A 15943-nucleotide genomic window follows, 5' to 3' on the forward strand; every position below is an offset into this window, starting at 1 on the left:
CTGTGGTGTGAGTCAGTGCACTGTGGTGTGAGTCAGTGAACTGTGGTGTGAGTCATTGCACTGTGGTGTGAGTCAGTGCACTGTGGTGTGAGTCAGTGCACTGTGTTGTGTGTCAGTGCACTGTGGTGTGAGTCAGTGCACTGTGGTGTGTGTCAGTGCACTGTGGTGTGAGTCAGTGCACTGTAGTGTGAGTCAGTGCACTGTGACGTGAGTCAGTGCACTGTGGTGTGTGTCAGTGCACTGTGGTGTAACTCAGTGCACTGTGGTGTGAGTCAGTACACTGTGGTGTGAGCCAGTGCCCTGTGATGTGTGTCAGTGCACTGTGGTGTGAGTCAGTGCACTGTGGTGTGAGTCAGTGAACTGTGGTGTGAGTCATTGCACTGTGGTATGAGTCAGTGCACTGTGGTGTGAGTCAGTGCACTGTGTTGTGTGTCAGTGCACTGTGGTGTGAGTCAGTGCACTGTGGTGTGTGTCAGCGCACTGTGGTGTGAGTCAGTGCACTGTGGTGTGAGTCAGTGCACTTTGGTGTGAGTCAGTGCACTGTGGTGTGATTCAGTGATACTGTGGTGTGAGTCAGTGCACTGTGGTGTGTGTCAGTACACTGTGGTGTGTGTCAGTGCACTGTGGTGTGTGTCAGTGCACTGTGCTGTGTGTCAGTACACTGTGGTGTGAGTCAGTGCACTGTGTCGTGTGTCAGTTCACTGTGTTGTGAGTCAGTGCACTGTGGTGAGAGTCTGTGCACTGTGGTGTGAGCCAGTGCCCTGTGATGTGTGTCAGTGCACTGTGGTGTGAGTCAGTGAACTGTGGTGTGAGTCAGTGCACTGTGGTGTGAGTCAGTGCACTGTGGTGTGAGTCAGTGCACTTTGGTGTGAGTCAGTGCACTGTGGTGTGATTCAGTGATACTGTGGTGTGAGTCAGTGCACTGTGGTGTGTGTCAGTGCACTGTGGTGTGTGTCAGTACACTGTGGTGTGAGTCAGTGCACTGTGCTGTGTGTCAGTACACTGTGGTGTGAGTCAGTGCACTGTGTCGTGTGTCAGTGCACTGTGGTGTGATTCAGTGATACAGTGTTGTGAGTCAGTGCACTGTGGTGTGTGTCAGTGCACTGTGGTGTGAGCCAGTGCACTGTGGTGTGTGTCAGTGCACTGTGGTGAGAGTCTGTGCACTGTGGTGTGAGCCAGTGCCCTGTGATGTGTGTCAGTGCACTGTGGTGTGAGTCAGTGCACTGTGGTGTGAGTCAGTGCACTGTGGTGTGAGTCAGTTCACTGTGTTGTGAGTCAGTGCACTGTGGTGAGAGTCTGTGCACTGTGGTGTGAGCCAGTGCCCTGTTGTGTGAGTCAGTGCACTGTGGTGTGTGTCAGTGCACTGTGGTGTGAGTCAGTGCACTGTGGTGTGAGTCAGTTCACTGTGTTGTGAGTCAGTGCACTGTGGTGAGAGTCTGTGCACTGTGGTGTGAGCCAGTGCCCTGTGATGTGTGTCAGTGCACTGTGGTGTGAGTCAGTGCACTGTGGTGTGAGTCAGTGAACTGTGGTGTGAGTCATTGCACTGTGGTATGAGTCAGTGCACTGTGGTGTGAGTCAGTGCACTGAGTTGTGTGTCAGTGCACTGTGGTGTGAGTCAGTGCACTGTGGTGTGTGTCAGCGCACTGTGGTGTGAGTCAGTGCACTGTGGTGTGAGTCAGTGCACTTTGGTGTGAGTCAGTGCACTGTGGTGTGATTCAGTGATACTGTGGTGTGAGTCAGTGCACTGTGGTGTGTGTCAGTACACTGTGGTGTGTGTCAATGCACTGTGGTGTGTGTCAGTGCACTGTGCTGTGTGTCAGTACACTGTGGTGTGAGTCAGTGCACTGTGTCGTGTGTCAGTGCACTGTGGTGTGATTCAGTGATACAGTGTTGTGAGTCAGTGCACTGTGGTGTGTGTCAGTGCACTGTGGTGTGAGCCAGTGCACTGTGGTGTGTGTCAGTGCACTATGGTGAGAGTCAGTGCACTGTGGTGTGTGTCAGTGCACTGTGGTGTGAGTCAGTGCACTGTGGTGTGAGTCAGTGCACTGTGGTGTGAGTCAGTGCACTGTGTTGTGATTCAGTGCACTGTGGTGTGAGTCAGTGCACTGTGGTGTGAGTCAGTGAACTGTGGTGTGAGTCAGTGCACTTTGGTGTGAGTCAGTGCACTGTGGTGTGATTCAGTGATACTGTGGTGTGAGTCAGTGCACTGTGGTGTGTGTCAGTGCACTGTGGTGTGAGTCAGTGCACTGAGTTGTGTGTCAGAGCACTGTAGTGTGAGTCAGTGCACTGTGGTGTGAGTCACTACACTGTGGTGTGATTCAGTGATACTGTGTTGTGAGTCAGTGCACTGTGGTGTGAGTCAGTGCACTGTGGTGTGTGTCAGTGCACTGTGGTGTGAGTCAGTGCACTGAGTTGTGTGTCAGAGCACTGTAGTGTGAGTCAGTGCACTGTGGTGTGAGTCACTACACTGTGGTGTGAGTCAGTGCACTGTGGTGTGTGTCAGTGCACTGTGGTGTGAGTCAGTGCACTGTAGTGTGAGTCAGTGCACTGTGACGTGAGTCAGTGCACTGTGGTGTGTGTCAGTGCACTGTGGTGTAACTCAGTGCACTGTGGTGTGAGTCAGTACACTGTGGTGTGAGCCAGTGCCCTGTGATGTGTGTCAGTGCACTGTGGTGTGAGTCAGTGCACTGTGGTGTGAGTCAGTGAACTGTGGTGTGAGTCATTGCACTGTGGTATGAGTCAGTGCACTGTGGTGTGAGTCAGTGCACTGTGTTGTGTGTCAGTGCACTGTGGTGTGAGTCAGTGCACTGTGGTGTGTGTCAGCGCACTGTGGTGTGAGTCAGTGCACTGTGGTGTGAGTCAGTGCACTTTGGTGTGAGTCAGTGCACTGTGGTGTGATTCAGTGATACTGTGGTGTGAGTCAGTGCACTGTGGTGTGTGTCAGTACACTGTGGTGTGTGTCAGTGCACTGTGGTGTGTGTCAGTGCACTGTGCTGTGTGTCAGTACACTGCGGTGTGAGTCAGTGCACTGTGTCGTGTGTCAGTTCACTGTGTTGTGAGTCAGTGCACTGTGGTGAGAGTCTGTGCACTGTGGTGTGAGCCAGTGCCCTGTGATGTGTGTCAGTGCACTGTGGTGTGAGTCAGTGCACTGTGGTGTGAGTCAGTGAACTGTGGTGTGAGTCAGTGCACTGTGGCGTGAGTCAGTGCACTTTGGTGTGAGTCAGTGCACTGTGGTGTGATTCAGTGATACTGTGGTGGAAGTCAGTGCACTGTGGTGTGTGTCAGTGCACTGTGGTGTGTGTCAGTGCACTGTGCTGTGTGTCAGTACACTGTGGTGTGAGTCAGTGCACTGTGGTGTGTGTCAGTACACTGTGGTGTGTGTCAGTGCACTGTGGTGTGTGTCAGTGCACTGTGCTGTGTGTCAGTACACTGTGGTGTGAGTCAGTGCACTGTGTCGTGTGTCAGTGCACTGTGGTGTGATTCAGTGATACAGTGTTGTGAGTCAGTGCACTGTGGTGTGTGTCAGTGCACTGTGGTGTGAGCCAGTGCACTGTGGTGTGTGTCAGTGCACTGTGGTGAGAGTCTGTGCACTGTGGTGTGAGCCAGTGCCCTGTGATGTGTGTCAGTGCACTGTGGTGTGAGTCAGTGCACTGTGGTGTGAGTCAGTGCACTGTGTTGTGAGTCAGTTCACTGTGTTGTGAGTCAGTGCACTGTGGTGAGAGTCTGTGCACTGTGGTGTGAGCCAGTGCCCTGTTGTGTGAGTCAGTGCACTGTGGTGTGTGTCAGTGCACTGTGGTGTGAGTCAGTGCACTGTGGTGTGAGTCAGTTCACTGTGTTGTGAGTCAGTGCACTGTGGTGAGAGTCTGTGCACTGTGGTGTGAGCCAGTGCCCTGTGATGTGTGTCAGTGCACTGTGGTGTGAGTCAGTGCACTGTGGTGTGAGTCAGTGAACTGTGGTGTGAGTCATTGCACTGTGGTATGAGTCAGTGCACTGTGGTGTGAGTCAGTGCACTGTGTTGTGTGTCAGTGCACTGTGGTGTGAGTCAGTGCACTGTGGTGTGTGTCAGCACACTGTGGTGTGAGTCAGTGCACTGTGGTGTGAGTCAGTGCACTTTGGTGTGAGTCAGTGCACTGTGGTGTGATTCAGTGATACTGTGGTGTGAGTCAGTGCACTGTGGTGTGTGTCAGTACACTGTGGTGTGTGTCAATGCACTGTGGTGTGTGTCAGTGTACTGTGCTGTGTGTCAGTACACTGTGGTGTGAGTCAGTGCACTGTGTCGTTTGTCAGTGCACTGTGGTGTGATTCAGTGATACAGTGTTGTGAGTCAGTGCACTGTGGTGTGTGTCAGTGCACTGTGGTGTGAGCCAGTGCACTGTGGTGTGTGTCAGTGCACTATGGTGAGAGTCAGTGCACTGTGGTGTGTGTCAGTGCACTGTGGTGTGAGTCAGTGCACTGTGGTGTGAGTCAGTGCACCGTGGTGTGAGTTAGTGCACTGTGGTGTGAGTCAGTGCACTGTGGTGTGAGTCAGTGCACTGTGGTGTGTGTCAGTGTACTGTGGTGTAACTCAGTGCACTGTGGTGTGAGTCAGTACACTGTGGTGTGTGTCAGTGCACTGTGGTGTGAGTCAGTGCACTGTGGTGTGAGTCAGTGCACTGTGGTGTGAGTCAGTGAACTGTGGTGTGAGTCAGTGCACTTTGGTGTGAGTCAGTGCACTGTGGTGTGATTCAGTGATACTGTGGTGTGAGTCAGTGCACTGTGGTGTGTGTCAGTGCACTGTGGTGTGAGTCAGTGCACTGAGTTGTGTGTCAGAGCACTGTAGTGTGAGTCAGTGCACTGTGGTGTGAGTCACTACACTGTGGTGTGATTCAGTGATACTGTGTTGTGAGTCAGTGCACTGTGGTGTGAGTCAGTGCAATTTGGTGTGTGTCAGTGCACTGTGGTGTGAGTCAGTGCACTGTGGTGTGAGTCAGTGAACTGTGGTGTGAGTCATTGCACTGTGGTGTGAGTCAGTGCACTGTGGTGTGAGTCAGTGCACTGTGTTGTGTGTCAGTGCACTGTGGTGTGAGTCAGTGCACTGTGGTGTGTGTCAGTGCACTGTGGTGTGAGTCAGTGCACTGTAGTGTGAGTCAGTGCACTGTGCTGTGTGTCAGTACACTGTGGTGTGAGTCAGTGCACTGTGTCGTGTGTCAGTGCACTGTGGTGTGATTCAGTGATACAGTGTTGTGAGTCAGTGCACTGTGGTGTGTGTCAGTGCACTGTGGTGTAAGCCAGTGCATTGTGGTGTGTGTCAGTGCACTATGGTGAGAGTCAGTGCACTGTGGTGTGTGTCAGTGCACTGTGGTGTGTGTCAGTGCACTGTGGTGTGAGTCAGTGCACTGTGGTGTGAGTCAGTGCACCGTGGTGTGAGTTAGTGCACTGTGGTGTGTATCAGTGCACTGTGGTGTGTGTCAGTACACTGTGGTGTGAGTCAGTGCACTGTGGTGTGAGTCAGTGCACTTTGGTGTGAGTCAGTGCACTGTGGTGTGATTCAGTGATACTGTGGTGTGAGTCAGTGCACTGTGGTGTGTGTCAGTGCACCATGGTGTGTGTCAGTGCACTGTGGTGTGAGTCAGTGCACTGCGTTGTGTGTCAGAGCACTGTGGTGTGAGTCAGTGCACTGTGGTGTGTGTTACTACACTGTGGTGTGATTCAGTGATACTGTGTTGTGAGTCAGTGCACTGTGGTGTGAGTCAGTGAACTGTGGTGTGAGTCATTGCACTGTGGTGTGAGTCAGTGCACTGTGGTGTGAGTCAGTGCACTGTGTTGTGTGTCAGTGCACTGTGGTGTGAGTCAGTGCACTGTGGTGTGTGTCAGTGCACTGTGGTGTGAGTCAGTACACTGTGGTGTGAGTCAGTGAACTGTGGTGTGTGTCAGTGCACTGTGGTGTGAGTCAGTGCACTGTGGTGTGAGTCAGTGCACTGTGGTGTGTGTCAGTGCACTGTGGTGTGAGTCAGTACACTGTGGTGTGAGTCAGTGCACTGTGGTGTGAGTCAGTGAACTGTGGTGTGTGTCAGTGCACTGTGGTGTGAGTCAGTGCACTGTAGTGTGAGTCAGTGCGCTGTGGTGTGAGTCAGTGCACTGTGACGTGAGTCAGTGCACTGTGGTGTGTGTCAGTGCACTGTGGTGTAACTCAGTGCACTGTGGTGTGAGTCAGTACACTGTGGTGTGTGTCAGTGCACTGTGGTGTGAGTCAGTACCCTGTGGTGTGAGTCAGTGCACCGTGGTGTGAGTCGGTGCCCTGTGGTGTGTGTCAGTGCACTGTGGTGTGAGTCAGTGCACTGTGGTGTGAGTCAGTGCACTGTGTTGTGATTCAGTGCACTGTGGTGTGAGTCAGTGCACTGTGGTGTGTGTCCTTGCACTGTGGTGTGAGTCAGTGCACTGTGGTGTGAGTCAGTGCACTGTGGTGTGAGTCAGTACACTGTGTTGTCAGTCAGTGCACTGTGGTGTGTGCCAGTGCACTGTGGTGTGAGTCAGTGCACTGTGGTGTGTGTCAGTCCACTGTGGTGTGTGTCAGTGCACTGTGTTGTCAGTCAGTGCACTGTGGTGTGTGCCAGTGCACTGTGGTGTGAGTCAGTGCACTGTGGTGTGTGTCAGTGCACTGTGGTGTTATTCAGTGCACTGTGTTGTCAGTCAGTGCACTGTGGTGTGTGTCAGTGCACTGTGGTGTGAGTCAGTGCACTGTGATGTGTGTCAGTGCACTGTGTAAGTCAGTGCACTGTGGTGTGAGTCAGTGCACTGTGGTGATGCACGATCACTTGAACAAAGACTAGAGTTGGATACAACTGAGGCTTTATTACTCTAAGATGTGTGGCCTCTCACATCAGCTGGCGAAATGGCTGCTGCACGGAGGACACACACATTTATACTCCGCCTATTGTGCGGAGCCAGCAGTCAGGGACTAGCGCCGTACCTGTAGTCCAGGTCCTACCGTACATCACCTAATATACTCTTTCCCACACATCCCCCGCGAGATAGGTCCAATCCTCAAATTCCTTTTCATTCCTGAACTCTGGCACTGACTGTAACGGAACAACCTAGGCCTCAGGTCTGTGCCTTGCTGGGTTATTTTGTCCAGTCTCCGCTTGAACCTCTCTCGGGAATTGAACCTGGGACCCTGGCGCTGTGAAGCAACTGTGCTAACCACAGTGCTGCCTTGCTGCCCATACGGCAGGTTTGTGTGATGGACTGGGCGGTGCTCATGACTCTCTGAAGTTCTGTACGGTCCTGGGCCGAGGAGTTGCCATACCAAGCTGTGATGCAGCCCGATAGGATGCTTTCTATGGTGCACCTGTAAAAGTTGGGAAGAGTCAATGTGGACATGCCGAATTTCCTTAGTTTCCTGAGGAAGTATAGGCGCTGTTGTGCATTCTTGGTGGTAGCGTCGGCGTGGGTGGACCAGGACAGAATTTTGGAGATGTGCACCCCTAGGAATTTGAAGCTCTAAACCATCTCCACCTCGGCCCCATTGATGCTGACAGGGGTGTGTACAGTACTTTGCTTCCTGAAGTCAATTACTAGCTCTTTAGTTTTGCTGGCATTGAGGGAGAGATTGTTGTCGCTACACCACTCCACTAGGTTCTCTATCTCCCTCCTGGGGCGACATTCTCCGACCCCCCGCCGGTTGCCGAAGTCTCCGTCACTGGAGATTCGGCGGGGGCAGGAATCGCGCCGCGCCGGTTGGCGGGCCCCCCCGCTCGATGCTCCGGCCCGGATGGGTCGAAGTCCCGCCAATAAATTGCCTGTCCCGCCGGCGTGGATTAAATCATCTACCTTACCGGCGGGACAAGGCGGCGCGGGCGGGCTCCTGGGGGGGTCGCGGGGCGATCTGGCCCCGGGGGGTGCCCCCACGGTGGCCTGGCCCGCGATCGGGGCCCACTGATCCGCGGGCGGGCCTGTACCGTGGGGGCACTCTTTCCCTTCCGCCTCCGCCACGGTCTCCACCATGGCGGAGGTGGAAGAGACTCTCCCCACTGCGCATGCGTGGGAAACTGTCAGCGGCCGCAGACGCTCCCGCCCAGGCGCCGCCCGGAGATGTCATTTCTGCGCCAGCTGGCGGGGCAACAAAGGCCGTTTCCGCCAGCTGGCGGGGCGGAAATTCCTCCGGCGTCGGCCTAGCCCCTCAATGTTGGGGCTCGGCCCCCAAAGATGCGGAGCATTCTGCACCTTTGGGGCGGCGCGATGACCGTCTGATTGGCGCCGTTTTGGGCGCCAGTCAGCAGACATCGCGCCGTTTCCGGAGATTTTCGCCCGCATTCTAACTCGTCATTATTCGAGATCCGGCCCTCTGTGGTCGTATCATCAGCAGACTTGTAGATGGAGTCGTAACCAAATTTTGCCACGCAGTCCTGTACCGGCCTCCCCGAACAGGCGCCGGAATGTGGCGACTAGCGGCTTTTCACAGTAACTTCATTGAAGCCTACTTGTGACAATAAGCGATTATTATTATTATTATTATCATTATTATTATTATTATTAGTCATGTGTGTGCACGGAGTATAGTGGGGGCTAAGTACGCAGCCTTGCGGGGCGCCGGTGTTGAGGACTATTGTGGAGGAGGTGTTGTTGTTCATTCTTACTGATTGTGGTCTGTTGGTCAGAAAATCGAGGATCCAGTTGCAGAGTGAGGAGGCAAATCCTAGGTTTTGTAGCTTTGATATGAGCTTGGCTGGGATTATGATGTTGAAGGCGGAGCTGTAGTCAATAAATAGGAGTCTAATGTAGGAGTCCTTGTTTTCGAGATGCTCTAGGGATGAGTGTAGGGCCAGGGAAATGGTGTCTGATGTGGACCGGTTGCAGCGGTATACGAATTGCAGTGGATCAAGGCGTTCTGGGAGTAAGGAGGTGATGCGCTTCATGATCAACCTCTCGAAGCACTTCATTATGACTGAAGTCAGGGCCATTGGTCGGTAGTCATTGAGGCACGTTGCCTGGTTCTTCTTTGGTACCGGTATGATGGTGGTCTTCTTGAAGCAGGTGGGGACCTCGGAGTGGAGTAGGGACAGGTTAAAGATGTCCGCGAATACCTCTGCCAGCTGGTCCGCGCAGGCTCTGAGTGCACGACCAGGGATCCCGTCTGGGCCCGTCGCCTTCCGAGGGTTCACTTTCAAGAAGGCTAATCTGACTTTGGAAGCTGTGATGGTGGGTATGGGTGTATTACGGGCTGCTGGGGCACTCGACAGCGGACCGTCGGTTTCCTGCTCGAACCGAGCATAGAATGCATTGAGTTCATCGGGGAGGGGTGCGTCGCTGCTGGAGATACTCATAGATTATAGATCTCATAGAATTTACAGTGCAGAAGGAGGCCATTCGGCCCATCGAGACTGCACCAGCTCTTGGAAAGAGCACCCTACCCAAGGTCCACACCTCCACCCTATCCCCATAACCCAGTAACCCCACCCAACACTAAGGGCAATTTTGGATACTAAGGGCAATTTATCATGGCCAATCTACCTAACCTGCACATCTTTGGACTGTGGGAGGAAACCGGAGCACCCGGAGGAAACCCACGTACACACGGGGAGGACGTGCAGACTCCGCACAGACAGTGACCCAAGCCGGAATCGAACCTGGGACCCTGGAGCTGTGGAGCAATTATGCTAACCACAATGCTACCGTGCTGCCTCGCGGCTGCGCAGCTTCGCTTTGTAGCCAGTAATGTTGTTTAGGCCTTGCCACAACTAACGAGTGACTATAACGCTAGTCTGTGACTCCAGCTTGGTCTAATGTAAATAACAGATAGGGCAGCAGGGTGGCGCAGTGGATAGCACTGCTGCCTCACAGCGCCGAGGTCCCAGGTTCAATACCGGCTCTGGGTCACTGTCCGTGTGGAGTTTGCGCATTCTCCCAGTGTCTGCGTGGGTTTCGCCCCCACAACCCAAAGATGTGCAGGGTAGGTGGATTGGCCGCGCTAAATTACCCCTTAATTGAAAAAAATGAATTGGGTACTCTAAATTTAAATATATATATATATTATGAATAAATATGATACCAGGGAATGAGTTGCAGACTGAAATCTCATGAAGGGTTCGGGGTGGTTTATGTATAGAATAACCAATATCCGGAGTGAGTTACAGACTAGAATCTAATCGAGGGGTTCGGGTTGGTTTATACATAGAATAACAGATACCCGGGAGTGAGTTACAGACTGGAATCTAATTGAAGGGTTCGGGGTGGTTTATATATAGAATAACAGATATCCAGGAGTGAGTTACAGACTGGAATCTAATCGAGGGGTTCAGGGTGGTTTAGATATAGAATAACAGATACCCGGGAGTGAGTTACAGACTGGAATCAAATCGAGGGGTTCGGGGTGGTTTATTTATAGAATAACAGATACCCGGGAGTGAGTTACAGACTGGAATCAAATCGAGGGGTTCGGGGTGGTTTATTTATAGAATAACAGATACCCGGGAGTGAGTTGCAGACTGGAGTCTAATCGAGGGGTTCGGGGTGGTTTATTTATAGAATAACAGATACCCGGGAGTGAGTTACAGACTGGAATCTAATCGAGGGGTTCAGCCTGGTTTATATATAGAATAACAGATACCTGGGAGTGAGTTACAGACTGGAATCTAATCGAGGGGTTCGGGGTGGTTTACATATAGAATAACAGATACCCGGGAGTGAGTTACAGACTGGAATCTAATCGAGGGGTTTGGGGTGGTTTATATATAGAATAACAGATACCTGGGAGTGAGTTACAGACTGGAATCTAATCAGGGGTTCGGGTGGTTGATATATAGAATAACAGATACCCGGGAGTGAATTACAGACTGGAATCTAATCGAGGGGTTCGGGGTGGTTTATATATAGAATAACAGATACCCAGGAGTGAGTTACAGACTGGAATCTAATCGAGGGGTTCGGGGTGGTTTATATATAGAATAACAGATACTCGGGAGTGAGTTACAGACTGGAAACTAATCGAGGGGTGAGGGGTGGTTTATATATAGAATAACAGATACCCGGGAGTGAGTTACAGACTGTAATCTAATCGAGGGGTTCGGAGTGGTTTATATATAGAATAACAGATACCCGGCAGTGAGTTACAGACTGGAATCTAATCGAGGGGTTCGGGGTGGTTTATATACAGAATAACAGATACCTGGGAGTGAGTTACAGACTGGAATCTAATCGAGGGGTTCAGGGTGGTTTAGAACATAGAACATAGAACAATACAGCGCAGTACAGGCCCTTCGGCCCACGATGTTGCACCGAAACAAAAGCCATCTAACCTACACTATGCCATTATCATCCATATGTTTATCCAATAAACTTTTAAATGCCCTCAATGTTGGGGAGTTCACTGCTGTAGCAGGTAGGGCATTCCACGGCCTCACTACTCTTTGCGTAAAGAACCTACCTCTGACCTCTGTCCTATATCTATTACCCCTCAGTTTAAAGTTATGTCCCCTCGTGCCAGCCATATCCATCCGTGGGAGAAGGCTCTCACTGTCCACCCTATCCAACCCCCTGATCATTTTGTATGCCTCTATTAAGTCTCCTCTTAACCTTCTTCTCTCCAACGAAAACAACCTCAAGTCCATCAGCCTTTCAAAGAACAAAGAACAAAGAACAAAGAAATGTACAGCACAGGAACAGGCCCTTCGGCCCTCCAAGCCCGTGCCGACCACACTGCCCGACTAAACTACAATCTTCTACACTTCCTGGGTCCGTATCCTTCTATTCCCATCCTATTCATATATTTGTCAAGATGCCCCTTAAATGTCCCTATCGTCCCTGCCTCCACTACCTCCTCCGGTAGTGAGTTCCAGGCACCCACTACCCTCTGCGTAAAAAACTTGCCTCGTACATCTACTCTAAACTTTGCCCCTCTCACCTTAAACCTATGCCCCCTAGTAATTGACCCCTCTACCCTGGGGAAAAGCCTCTGACTATCCACTCTGTCTATGCCCCTCATAATTTTGTATACCTCTATCAGGTCGCCCCTCAACCTCCTTCGTTCCAGTGAGAACAAACCGAGTTTATTCAATCGCTCCTCATAGCTTATGCCCTCCATACCAGGCAACATTCTGGTAAATCTCTTCTGCACCCTTTCTAAAGCCTCCACATCCTTCTGGTAGTGTGGCGACCAGAATTGAACACTATACTCCAAGTGTGGCCTAACTAAGGTTCTATACAGCTGCAACATGACTTGCCAATTCTTATACTCAATGCCCCGGCCAATGAAGGCAAGCATGCCGTATGCCTTCTTGACTACCTTCTCCACCTGTGTAGCCCCTTTCAGTGATCTGTGGACCTGTACTCCTAGATCTCTTTGACTTTCAATACTCTTGAGGGTTCTACCATTCACTGTATATTCCCTACCTGCATTAGCCCTTCCAAAATGCATTACCTCACATTTGTCCAGGTTAAACTCCATCTGCCATCTCTCCGCCCAAGTCTCCAGACAATCTAAATCCTGCTGTATCCTCAGACAGTCCTCATCGCTATCCGCAATTCCACCAACCTTTGTGTCGTCTGCAAACTTACTAATCAGACCAGTTACATTTTCCTCCAAATCATTTATATATACTACAAAGAGCAAAGGTCCCAGCACTGATCCCTGTGGAACACCACTGGTCACAGCCCTCCAATTAGAAAAGCATCCATCCATTGCTACCCTCTGCCTTCTATGGCCTAGCCAGTTCTGTATCCACCTTGCCAGTTCACCCCTGATCCCGTGTGACTTCACCTTTTGTACTAGTCTACCATGAGGGACCTTGTCAAAGGCCTTACTGAAGTCCATATAGACAACATCTACTGCCCTACCTGCATCAATCATCTTAGTGACCTCCTCGAAAAACTCGATCAAGTTAGTGAGACACGACCTCCCCTTCACAAAACCGTGCTGCCTCTCACTAATACGTCCATTTGCTTCCAAATGGGAGTAGATCCTGTCTCGAAGAATTCTCTCCAGTAATTTCCCTACCACTGAAGTAAGGCTCACCGGCCTGTAGTTCCCGGGATTATCCCTGCCACCCTTCTTAAACAGAGGAACAACATTGGCTATTCTCCAGTCCTCCGGGACATCCCCTGAAGACAGCGAGGATCCAAAGATTTCTGTCAAGGCCTCAGCAATTTCCTCTCCAGCCTCCTTCAGTATTCTGGGGTAGATCCCATCCGGCCCTGGGGACTTATCTACCTTAATATTTTTTAAGACACCCAACACCTCGTCTTTTTGGATCACAATGTGACCCAGGCTATCTACACCCCCTTCTCCAGACTCAACATCTACCAATTCCTTCTCTTTGGTGAATACTGATGCAAAGTATTCATTTAGTACCTCGCCCATTTCCTCTGGCTCCACACATAGATTCCCTTGCCTATCCTTCAGTGGGCCAACCCTTTCCCTGGCTACCCTCTTGCTTTTTATGTAAGTGTAAAAAGCCTTGGGATTTTCCTTAACCCTATTTGCCAATGACTTTTCATGACCCCTTCTAGCCCTCCTGACTCCTTGCTTAAGTTCCTTCCTACTTTCCTTATATGCCACACAGCCTTCGTCTGTTCCCAGCCTTTTAGCCCTGTCAAATGCCTCCTTTTTCTTTTTGATACCATCCCTCCATACCAGGCAACATCCTGGTAAATCTCCTCTGCACCCGCTCCAAAACCTCCATGTCCTTCCTATAATGCGGTGACCAGAACTGTACGCAATACTCCAAATGCGGCCGTACCAGAGTTCTGTACAGCTGCAACATGACCTCCCGAATCCGGAACTCAATCCCTCTACCAATAAAGGCCAACACTCCATAGGCCTTCTTCACAACCCTATCAACCTGGGTGGCAACTTTCAGGGATCTATGTACATGGACACCTAGATCCCTCTGCTCAGCCACACTTTCAAGAACTTTACCATTAGCCAAATATTCCGCATTCCTGTTATTCCTTCCAAAGTGAATCACCTCACACTTCTCTACATTAAACTCCATTTGCCACCTCTCAGCCCAGCTCTGCAGCTTATCTATATCCCTCTGTAACCTGCTACATCCTTCCACACTATCGACAACACCACCGACTTTAGTATCGTCTGCAAATTTACTCACCCACCCTTCTGCGCCTTCCTCTAGGTCATTGATAAAAATGACAAACAGCAACGGCCCCAGAACAGATCCTTGTGGTACTCCACTTGTGACTGTACTCCATTCTGAACATTTCCCATCAACCACCACCCTCTGTCTTCTTTCAGCTAGCCAATTTCTGATCCACATCTCTGAATCACCCTCAATCCCCAGCCTCCGTATTTTTTGCAATAGCCTACCGTGGGGAACCTTATCAAACGCTTTGCTGAAATCCATATACACCACATCAACTGCTCTACCCTCGTCTACCTGTTCAGTCACCTTCTCAAAGAACTCAATAAGGTTTGTGAGGCATGACCTACCCTTCACAAAGCCATGCTGACTATCTCTGATCATATTATTCCTATCTAGATGATTATAAATCTTGTCTCTTATAATCCCCTCCAAGACTTTACCCACTACAGACGTGAGGCTCACCGGTCTATAGTTGCCGGGGTTGTCTCTGCTCCCCTTTTTGAACAAAGGGACCACATTTGCTGTCCTCCAGTCCTCTGGCACTATTCCTGTAGCCAATGATGACATAGAAATCAAAGCCAGAGGTCCAGCAATCTCTTCCCTGACCTCCCAGAGAATCCTAGGATAAATCCCATCAGGTCCCGGGGACTTATCTATTTTCAGCCTGTCCAGAATTGATTTGCTGTCCTCCAGTCCTCTGGCACTATTCCTGTAGCCAATGATGACATAAAAATCAAAGCCAAAGGTCCAGCAATCTGGACCTGTTATTCTATATTTATATATAGAATAACAGATACCCGGGAGTGAGTTACAGACTGGAATCTAATTGAGGCGTTCAGGGTGGTTTATAAATAGAATAACAGATACCCGGGAGTGAGTTACTGACTGGAATCTAATCGAGGGGTTCGGAGTGGTTTATATATAGAATAACAGATACCTGGGAGTGAGTTACAGACTGGAATCTAATCGAGGGGTTCGGGGTGGTTTATATATAGAATAATGCATAGAATATGTAGAAATGCAGAGGAGCCGTTTCTCTTTCAAGCTCCGTGTTCAGACAAATTATATAGGCCATCGGGAAGCACAGAGCGATTTCATCAGAGAAACCCCAGCTGTCAAGGTCGGACTGAAGCCTTGGGCCCCCTGCCAGGCAGCGTTGAAAGGTCAGACTGATAAGTCCATTGTGCAATGAGGATTTGGGGGATTAGAGGGCGAGAGTTTGTGCTGCCTTCCTTGTCTTTCATGCCCTGAGCCACATCGAGGAACTCAGGGGGGCAACCCCCCTCTTAATAACCAGCTTCACACAGCTCCAGCACTAACTCCCTCACTGGGATATCAGAACCAGAGACGGGGTAAAGGGAGGTACATTATAAAGGGAATTAGTACGAGGGTGTGCAGGGCAACCTAAGCAGTTAGAAATCCATCACACGCATTTTCTCTCTGTATTTCCAACTCCCTCGCTCTCTCTCATACTGCCATTCTCACTCTGTCTCTCACTGACCCTCTGTCTCTCTCACACTGTCACTCTCTGCCTCTCGCTTCCTCTGTCTCGGTCACCGTCCCTCTCTTTATCTCTCTCTCTGTCTCGTCGCTTTGTCTCCCTCGCGCTCTCTCCCTCTCTCTGTCCCCCCCTCTCGCTCTCTCCCTCTCTCTGTCTCCCTCTCTCACACTTTTGATCTCACTCTCTCTCCCTCACCCTCTCTTTTGCCCTCTGTCTCTCTCACACTGTCTCCCTTTCCCTGTTCTCCTCTCTCTGTCCCCCTCTCTCCCTCACACTGCTGCTCTCTCACTCTCCTCGGTCTCGCACTCACTTCCCTGTCTCACTCTGACGCTCTCTTATTCTGCCCCTCTCTGTGCCTGCTATCTGTCTG

The sequence above is a fragment of the Scyliorhinus torazame genome, chromosome 19 (assembly GCF_047496885.1).
Source record: "Scyliorhinus torazame isolate Kashiwa2021f chromosome 19, sScyTor2.1, whole genome shotgun sequence".
Classification (NCBI taxonomy): domain Eukaryota; kingdom Metazoa; phylum Chordata; class Chondrichthyes; order Carcharhiniformes; family Scyliorhinidae; genus Scyliorhinus; species Scyliorhinus torazame.